Source organism: Mesoplodon densirostris, chromosome 3, assembly GCF_025265405.1.
Source record: "Mesoplodon densirostris isolate mMesDen1 chromosome 3, mMesDen1 primary haplotype, whole genome shotgun sequence".
NCBI classification, from domain to species: Eukaryota; Metazoa; Chordata; class Mammalia; order Artiodactyla; family Ziphiidae; genus Mesoplodon; species Mesoplodon densirostris.
This window is the reverse complement of record NC_082663.1, coordinates 108034330-108043542: the sequence shown is the minus strand read 5'-3', so window position 1 is coordinate 108043542 and position 9213 is coordinate 108034330.

Sequence of the window (9213 nt, the reverse complement as noted above, 5' to 3'; positions counted from 1 at the left end):
CCTCTATAACTAAAGACTATATATAAAAGGAGAAATTTCCTTGAGGTTACTTCTAACTGAAAGTATAGAGTTTGGGATTTTTTTTTACCTGAGAGATGTTTCTGGTTTACATTAATCCACATTTGTTAGTGGTCAAAGAATGATTTCTCTAAAATAAACATGAACATCAGTTCTAAAATATGTTCACCCAACTTCCCTCCAGCCCAGACAAGACCCAAATTTACTGCTGGAACTTCTGTGTCAGGGGCTTTTCTAGATCCCATGTTTTCCAGGGAGAACAAGGCCTTTTCCCTGGGAACAGATCTGAGGACAGTGGGTTCATATTAAATATCATTCACGTTTATATCCTCCACATAACTATCCTCCAAAGAGAGGAGAAATATTAACTTCCAGGCATTAGAGTCATCATCATTTTCATTCCTTTACAAAACAATAAGTTTTCAGACTCTACATCCCTGTTTCTTCTCAAATACATAGCAAGTTGGTGTCATGGAAAGAGGAGCATTGTGGGCTGAATTGTATGCCCACAAAATTCATATGTTGACAGCCTCTTCCCTAGTACCTTAGAATATGACTGTATTTGGAAATAAAGTCTTTAAAGAGGTAATTAATTTAAAATGAGGTCATTAGGGTGGGCTCTAATCCAATATGACTAGAGTCCTTTTAAAGGTTAGGACATATACATGTTACAGAGGAAAGACAATGTGAAGACACAGGGAGAAGACAGTTGTCTGCAAGCCAAGGAGAGGGGCCTTAGAAGATAGCAACCCTGCCAACACCTTGATCTTGAACTTCCAGCCTCTAGAATTAGGAGTGAATAAATTTCTGATGTTTAAGCCACCCAGTCTGTGGTGCTTATTATGGCAGCCCTAGCAAACAAATCCAGAGGATAAGACCTAGATTCATGGCCCAGCTCTGGAAAAGTGACTTAAACCCTGAAAATATCCTCAAAATGGACATAACGTTTTCATTAAAACCTCCTAGCAGTTTTATGGTTTTACATACTGTCTCTACGTGGCTGCCTCTAAATGTCTATCTCCTGCCTTTTCCCCAAATTCATGCTTATAGCCAGCTGTACCCTCACATCTATACCAGGAGGTCTAATGGGCATCTCAGATTTGATATGGCCAAAGCAGAATGCCTGGTATTCCCCACAAAAACTAAATTCTCCTCAGTAAGTGGAAACTCTAACATTCTAGTAGCTCAGGTCAAAATCTTGGAGTTATGCCTGACTCCTCTTTTTCTGATGTCCCACATCAAATTCATCACCAAACCCTGTCAGCTCTACCTTCAAAACATATCCAGGTCCATGAGTTGAGAGACAGATCAATGGAATTGAATATAAAGTACAGAAATTGATCAGCTTTCAAACATTATGAACAAAATCAAAAGACAAATGAAAAACTCTGAGACAATATTCGCAACATATATCTTAGATAAAGAGCTAATATCCCTAAGAGACAATGAATTATTTTTGAGAGAATAAAAGCCTATAGAAAAAATAAGTGAGAGACCTGAACAGATGATTACAAAAAGAATCTAAAAATGTCTCTTGAACATATAAAAAGATGTTCCATTTCATAATAAGTAGAGTGCATATTAAAAGTACACTGAGATACCATTTCTTACTCATCAGATGGGCAAAAATTCAAAAGCATGACAATAGAATCTCTTGGGGAGGCTGTGGAGAAACAGGCTGTCTCATATACTGCTGTTCAAAATATAAAATGATATCATCCCTATGGAGGCAATTTGGCATTAGCTAACAAAAGTACACATGGATTTACTGTTGATCCTGCAGTCCCACGTGTAGGAATTTATCCTGAAGATACACATGGATCGATACAAAAATACATATGCATAAAGGTTGTTCATTTGCAGTACTACTTGTAAGTGTAAGACATTGGAAACTTCCTAAATGTTCAAGCATAGGAGATTAGTTGGATAAACTATTGTATCACACAGTGGAATACTATACAGCTATTTAAAAAGAATAACAAAGATCTCTATGAACTGATGCAGAGTGATTTCCTGGAGATATTATTAAGTGGAAAAAAGCAAAGTACAAAAGAACATATTTAGAATGTCAAAATTTGAATAATAAAGAAGTGAAAATTAGAAAATATACATCTGTTTTCTTATCATTACAAAACAAACAAAACAAAACATATAAAAATGATAAACCCCAAGAATGATGAAGTTGGTGGCCAACAGGTAGTGGTGGTGGAGGAGACAGAGGAAGGAGTGATGCTTCTCTGAGGACCTAATTTTGTACAGTTTTGATTTTTGAAAGTGTGTTAATATTCTACATATTTGAAAATAAAATTAAGTCAATAAGGACGGAAAAGTAAAATTGAAACTGAATGCAAACTGAAACAAATGAATCAAACTGTATGGCAAATGGATACTACAACCACATGGAAGGAAAGGAAGGCAGGGAAGAAGGAAAAGGGTTGCCAGATAGAACAAGGAAAAAGTACAGGACAGCGAGTTAAGTTTGAATTTCAGATAAGCAGCAAATAGTTTTTTAGTATAAGTATGTTCTGTGCACTACATCCCCAGCCACCACCCCTTCCCCTACTTATCTCCATGACTCCCTCTTGCTTTACTCACTTACTCAGCAGCAGACATGTGGACCTTCCCTTAGACATGCCAAGCAGCTCCCACTTCAGGGCTTTGCACACGTGTACAGGGCTCTTTTCCCTCATTTATTTAGGATTCTGGTCGGAGGTAATTATAATTGAGAGATCTTGCCTGCCTACCACACTCCTTTTGTCTCTTACTTTGATATATTGTTGTTTCCTCTAGCACTTACTGGAAGATACATATATGCCTATAGAAAGTATATGTTGTGTGTGTGTGTGTGTGTGTGTGTGTGTGTAAGAACATGGCACATAGGAAGTGCTCCATGACTATTTGATGATCAAATAAATGGTATTATTGGGCCAGTTGAATGAGTACAGATGTGAAGCCCCTGACACTGAGCAAATGATATCTCCCATTTCTTAGTCATCCTTCTTTGCATATAAGGGTTTCCTTTTAAAACCTAGAACCTAAAAACTAGTCAAGAAATTCAACAATAACAGTGCAGAGAGGAAAGGTATTTTGCCTCTAGCTCTTTATGACTAATCAACTCTGCTTCAAGGACCTTGAGGAGATATTTTTCTTCCAACTATGGCTCTTCCATTTAAAACGGTAATCCCAGGTCTCATTTTGTATTTTCTCCTATGAAAGGATGTGAAGGTCACCCACTTAACAAACTCTTCAGTTGATGCAAAATGCATGTAGAAGCAGCAACTAAGGCAATATAAAAGTGAAGATGAATTGAAGTTATTTATATTCAGTAAAAATGTGTTGGAGGAGTAAAGTAAGAAAAATGTGTCTATCCAGCAAAAGTGCTTTATACATGGTTAAGAAATACCCTTGGAGGACTTCCGTCGTTGGCGCAGTGGTTGAGAATCCGCCTGCCAGTGCAGGGGACACCGGTTTGAACCCTGGTCTGAGACAGTCCCACGTGCCACGGAGTGACTAAGCCCATGCACCACAACTACTGAGCCTGCGCTCTAGAGCCCATGAGCCACAACGACTGAGCCCGCGTGCCACAACTACTGAAGCCAGCGTGCCTAGAGCCCACGCTCTGCAACAAGAGAAGCCACCGCAATGAGAAGCCTGTGCACCACAACAAAGAGTAACCCCCGCTCGCCACAGCTAGAGAAAGCCCACGCAAAGCAACAAAGACCCAACACAGCCAAAAATAAATAAATAGATAAATAAATAAATTTAAAATTTTTTTTAAAAAAAGAAAAGAAATACCCATGGACCACCAGCCACCAACTAGAGTTACAACTTCCCTCTTCCCAGAAGTGGCCAGGCCAGGCAACAGGGAGGATGATGAGGATGTGCCTAGGGTACTTACAAAACAGAAGCACCACAGGGTCTGAGGAAAAACTGGAAACAGTTATATATGTTCAAGACATAAAAGTGATGACCCAATGGAAAAATAAGAATTTGATTGGTTTATTATTCCTGTTTTACAGTTTAGTCTTGTTTCAAGTTTGAATTATGGTGTAGAGAAGCATCTTAATCTTTTCTGGGCTTTGACTTCTCAAGGTGGTCATTTGGCCCTTTTCTAGAGGACCATTCAGCTCATCTGAAAAAGTGAACTCCATCCTCCACCAGGCAAGACCTTACCTTTCCTAGTAATACCTTCTCCTCTGACCCAGTAGAGCACCTTTAGAGCATCTGGAAGCTTCTGCCAGCTGGAGATAATCTTGATATTATTCCAAAATAAAAACACTCAACACTTGTAACTCCATTTTTGTGGGGAAGGGGGTTGCAGATGATCAAGAAAAAGGGCTAGCATTTGATTCCCTTAGATACAGGCATTTAGCTTGTGTTGACACCCTTGATGAGATTCTCTATGTGCTGAAATGTGACCACAGGTGTATAAGAGGTGCACAGACTGTCGATTGTATCAACAAGGTAGGGCTGAACCACCTCCACAGCTTTTTGTAAAATCTTATTTTTCTTGATAATCTGGGATACTCAATATCTTTGTTCCAAAAGTCAGTATATATCTAACAAAAACAAGTTTCACAAAAATGTGGACCATAATCTTCATGATTCAAGAATTTAACTTTTTAATCTTTTTATGATGGAAAATGTCAGGCAATTAATTTGGATTGCCTGTGATCATGTTTTCTCTTTTTAACTCAAAATAAAATGGGTTTTTGTATCATTTAGTAACACAGTGTTTTTCATATTGCTGGGTATGAAACCAATTTAGAGGGTCATAACAAGTAGTCTCTTAATGAAACAGGATAAAATAGAAAATAGAGTGCCACTACAAGAAGGGAAATTATTTTTCGTAAAACTTTTGTTTCAGGAATATGTAAGTGTGTATCTATAGTATGTATGTGTTTTAGGCTACACTATAAAATGCACTTCTTACTGTGGATCACAGTAAAAAAAAATGTGAAAGCTATGGATTTAATATTTTCACTTTCATAAGCAATTAACAGACACTCACAGTAACAAATAAAATCTAATTCACGAATTAACTGAAAAAGAAACACTACTACCTATGTGAACTAACTTATAGATAAACATTCAAAAATATTCATGTTTCTCTAGAAAAACAGGTACCTTAGTAAAAAGAAAATAGGTTTATGACTTCCTGAAAATCAAATCCCTAACTTGCCTTATGTGCTGAAGGGTAAAAAAAAAAAATCTTATTCACCTTAAATAACCTTTAAAGTAGGATTTATGATGACGGGGTTTTGTTGGCATTTTGATGACTAATTTGAACAATTTTTATTAAAATGAAATGCAGACAGATTTATTGGGATTTAAAAATCTTAAAAGAGGCTTTTATAGGACTTATTTCATTATGAGAAAAACTGTGGTAAACCCTCAGTGGGAGGAATGACATCTTTGGCATCTTAATGGGTGATGTCAAACATGGGCACTTGACAGATGCTGCTCTGGTCTTTACCCTTGCTCTGGAACTTCGCAGCAGCTGTCTGTGTTGTGATGCATAGAAAGTCTGGCTGTGAAGGTCCACACCAGTAGAATAAGATTCCAGTTTGGCATCTGCTCCAGGAATGAATGAAAAACCTAGGAAGTTGCACATAAAGATTTGCCCGTGGGATATTTTGGGGCAGAGATTGCTGACAGTATTTCTTGAGACCCACTGAAATGACCCTCAGACTTCTGAAGCCACCTTGTGTATTGGGAGTCGGTCTGGGAATGTAGTGCACGGACCGTGACAATTCATCTCATTTTGCCCTCTGCCAACCAGTCTGTCACTAATTGCTATTTCTTTTTTTTTTCCCCCTTTTTTTTTATTAGTTTCTGCTTTATAACAAAGTGAATCAGTTATACATGTACATCTGTTCCTATATCCCTTCCTCTTGCGTCTCCCTCCCTCCCACCCTCCCTATCCCACCCCTCCAGGCGGTCACAAAGCACCATTTTTGGAGCCCATTTGTCCCTATCTCACTCCAAGGTACCCTTTTATTGAAAGCTCCCCTGTTTTGGAATAGAAAATCAGCACAGAACGTAGTACCTGGGTAATAACAGAACAGTTGACAGAAGTATCTGCATCTTGATTTAATGCTTTTGGACAAAGTCTTAGTGTCAAAATTAATCTAGTCCATCGATAAGAATATTTGAAACTCATTGACCAGCCTCTAGAAAACTTGACAAGTCATTTTCAAAATGGCCCAGACTATAAATTGAAAATGGAAAATGTTGTTTTTGCTGAAAAGAACTCCAAAAAAGTAAAGCACTCCTAAAATTTATTTCCCAGCATCTACATATTCCTGCTCTCATTCTCTCTTGCTAACAATGTTATAAGTTTAAAAGCTAAGTTCCTAAGCCTAAAGTTCATAAATAAATCTTTACCAGAGAGACCCCTGTGAGACAAGGTGGTATAAATATTAGAATTATAACAGTGGTTGCAGTTTAAACTTTTACACTACCCTTTCATAAGTTTCTCCTCAGATATGAGAATAGGGCCTGCTAACTCTAAGGCATCCTGGTGTTCTAATGTTTAAAAGATAGCTCGGCTAGAACAACGTTGAGGGCTGTAGAGCATTTGTTTACTAGGGTGTACAGACTCATGGCCCCCCAAAGATGTTCTTTGCATCCTAATCTCCAGAACCTGTGAATATGTAATCTTACATAGAAAAATGGACTTTTCACGTGTGATTAAGTTAAGGACCTTGAGATGGGAAGATTATCCTGACTAGCTGGGTAAGCCAGATAATCACAAGTGTCCTCACAAAAGGGTTGCAGAAGATGTCAAAGTCAGAGGTAGAAGGTGTAAGGACCAAAGCAGGAGTCAGAGGAGAGAGATGTTACACAGCTGGCTCTGAAGACAGAGGAAGAGGCCATGAGCCACAGAATGCTGGCAGCCTTTAAAAGCTGAAAAAGGTGAGGAAATGGATTCTCCCTTTAAATCCTCCACAGGGGAACAGCCTGGCCAACACCTTGAGCTTAGCCCAGTGGGACTGACTTCTGATTTCTGACCTACTAAGAGTAAGAGAATAAATCTGTGTTGTTTTCGTCACCAGGTTTGTGGAACTTCTTACAGCAGCAACAGGAAATGAATACATTTACCAAGCTCAAAAAAAATAATAAAAGAAAATAGAGAGGGGGGGAGCCCCTTGTACCACATTTACTTTGGGGTAAGTGTGTTTATTCTTACAACAGGTACAGGGTCCTCCCACACATCCCACCCAAAACAGGCCTTAGCCTGAGCACCTTTTCATCAGTTGCTGCTCATTTAACAGCAGGAAATGGAGGATGAAAAATTTGCTTACTCACCCAAATAATCTGAAAAAATTCCATGATGGAAAAATTTTTTGATGTAACCTCTCAGAAATAGTACAGTTTTAGTGAGGTAAAAATACATAACTGGATAAGTAGAGATATTACACTTACTAGAACATATTTAAACTACTGCAGTTTTATAAATAAATCTGTCTTCCATGAATACTATATTAATTTCTAGGATTTCTCTGATTCATCTTTGCTTACCTTGGTTTATACAGACGTTTCTAAAACAAGAAAGAGAGAGATTGATTCATTTCCCTTCTCTTTCTTGTATCTCTATAATATTACCAGATTATTTTCCATATTGGATGTATATTTTACTATTTACTTTGGATGGAATCAGGTGATTTGTTTGAAGTCCAAATAGACTACATTTCAACAAATAAGGTAATTTAGCTATTTTAAATCAACACTTGGTAAAATATTTTCTCCATCATTAAAACTTCAGGAATAATTCCATGCTGTCAAAGACACTTTTCTCCAAATTATTTCTTCCTTCTTATTTTAGAAGGTATCACTAAATAAAGGATTCCTTTTTAGTATCTTATCCACTTATATAAGTGGTTCTTCAAACCAGGAAGGGTAAAATATAAATGCCACTGGTTTTGATCATCTATTAATATTGAACTTGCACGTCACACACACACACACACACACACAAAAACATATTAAGGAGAAAAGGGAATGTCAAAGTCTCTAGGGTTTGATGTTTCTGTAATAATCTCAGTGGGGCCATATTTCTTCTCAGTAAAAGTGCCTACAAAGCATAAAGAGAAATCCTCCAAAGTCAAATTTGCATAAGATTTGAAATATGAAAGTCTGAATGGTAGAATTCAAGAGCTTGCAGGAAAACCTAGGAGGTTATTAGTTTATCTTATCCTGGCTATGAGTTTCTCTTTAGCAAGTAAGAGTTGGCCCCAGTGTAAAACACAGCCTGAAGTACAGAAAGTTCACACAAGAAAGAATTCACCCGAAAAACTTGCAAATAAAAAAGGGCCATGCAGCAAGCTGGCAGCGAAATGAGAAACAACCTCTCAGAGAAAGGTCAAGAGATGATGAGGAGTGAAAAAATTTCCGGGGAAATGTCACTTTCTGAAAAGGAAAATGACAAAAGTGACAAATTTCAGAGAGTCTGAGGAGAACAAAGGACAAATGTTGAAGAACATAGAGTAGAACTGCCTGCCTTCTTTCTTTGAGAGACCATTCAAGGACATTTCCCCAGAATCCCTTAGGGGCTTTCCCTTAAAAAAATGGTGAAACCCTTGCCCCCCATCACTGCTAACCAGAAGAGGTACCTGAGAAGACAGAGATCTGGGTTCTCTAAGCTGACAGCCATGGCCCCTGCTGTATTATCCAAGCTCCTTGAGGACTTTTTCCCTTCAATATTAAAGATAAAAATGCATAGAAATGTCATACCAACCTACCTTATAATGACCTCCTGAGTAACAACCAAGCTCAAATTCACACACTCAACACACACACACACACAGTGTTGAGTTCTTAAGCCATTTCCCAGTTGGTGGCCACTGGCAGGGAACACTTTTTCTCCTTTCTTTCCCATCCTTTTGTTTTGTCCCTTTCCACTTTTTCTCTCCCTTCAGCTAGTTTTAAAGGTAGTAGAAGGAACATCCAAAGCATTTCTTTTTTTTTTTTAAGACATCTTTATTGGAGGATAATTGTTTCACACTGCTGTGCTAGTTTCTGTTGTACAACAAAGTGAATCAGCCATATGCATACATATATCCCTATATCCCCTCCCTCTTGAGCCTCCCTCCCACCCTCCCTATCCCTACCCTCTAGGTCATCGCAAAGCATCGAGCTGATCTCCCTGTGCTATGCGGCTGCTTCCCACAAGCTATATCTATTTTACATTTG